This window comes from Balaenoptera musculus, chromosome 4 (genome assembly GCF_009873245.2).
Source record: "Balaenoptera musculus isolate JJ_BM4_2016_0621 chromosome 4, mBalMus1.pri.v3, whole genome shotgun sequence".
Taxonomy (NCBI): domain Eukaryota; kingdom Metazoa; phylum Chordata; class Mammalia; order Artiodactyla; family Balaenopteridae; genus Balaenoptera; species Balaenoptera musculus.
In genome coordinates, this window is record NC_045788.1 from 105,612,224 (window position 1) to 105,613,801 (window position 1,578).

Genomic DNA, 1,578 nt, shown 5'->3' on the forward strand with positions numbered 1-1,578 from the left:
CTAGAGAGCTTTTGAATACCATGTTCCCCCAAATATTTTCCCTGGTGATAACCAAAATTCCACCATTGTGAAACAAGTGATCACAGAAAAGAATAACACATTCTTTCCTCAACTCTTCTATGTAAATGAGTTCATCGGATTAATCTCCCTAAGTGACTAAAGGGATCAAGCAAGCCAAGGAAGTAAATGTCTTTGCAGGGTAGGATAAAGTACAAAACCAAACCAAACCAAACCAAACAACGTGAAATAGTGACCTCAGGAAAGGGAGCAATACTGGAGCAGAAAGACACACACACCTCCTTTTTTTCCAAAATTGACCCCTAAATCCACTCTTATACAGTATCTTCCAGGAAGTACAGAAACAATAACTTACCTACGTAGGAAAACCTCATGTTCTGTAGGACAAGTAGAAGGAAGATCACGTTACACCATCTTGAAACCTCTGCTTTACATAATCATCATTGATCTTCATGAAGGTGGACTCAGCACCCTTCAGCCTCCATGTTGCATTATGTGAAACTCTATTTCAGACCAGTAGGTTAATGTGCTAGTAATTTTTATCTGTTGTGGCAGCTCTTAAACATTTTAAGAGACCCAGATGCATATTTATTTTAGTATTCAAAAGTTCTGGGTATGGTAAACATTTTAAAATTTGGACAGCTTAATGTATCCTAAGCTTTAGATTATTATTCCTAAATTTACGAGTTATGTATCTTCAGCTTTCTCTTCACTACTCTATATTATATTTTTACTATGGCCCTGGAGAATTTTATTTATTTAACAGAGGTTATTGTCTCATGTGTATTAAAATGTTTTTTCCAGATTGACAGTTGCTAGTCTGCTCTTCTTTTTGAGATGCTTTATCACTGGAGGTTATGTATCCAAAGTTTATAGATAAAATCAGAAGACTGTCCAATTTCCATTTCCCTAATAAACCTTCATGCTGTGCAGTTTGCAATAATAATGCACCAGGATTTTCCTTGCGTTAGGCAGTGTGGAGGACTAACTCAATCTCTAGAGTACCATTTCACACAATGAAACACTCACTTGCTTGATGTCCTGGTGACTTGAAGCATTAATACATTCTTAAGTGCAAATTTAATCCCAGATATAAAGTCATGTTTTGGGAGAATATACTTCAATAAAAGAAGTCTGAGTATTAGGACATAATAGGAAATAAACAATATGTTTATGAACAACAGAAATAAAATATTCCCTCATAAGCAAGTATTTCTTTTTTCCAAGCGATATTTATTGAATAACAGTGGCAAATTTATCAATCATGGTATGCCCTAGGGCTAGTTCCATACTCACTGTTAAAAACTACTTTCTGTAGGCTACAGTTGCAAAAAAGTAATATGAAATTTTAAAGAGGATGGTTAAAATAAGCAAAACTTTCCATTAATCAAGCCCTCACTGTGGCACACCAACGTAGCAGCTTGTAAGAACTCCTCCCACTTCTTGAGACACAAACACAGTACCCTGTCAGGAACTCAGAAAGTGAAGACTTTTACTCTTTAGAAGAAAAGAGTACAAGTCTACACCAATTTGGTAGTTTCTTCATAACATAAAATATCT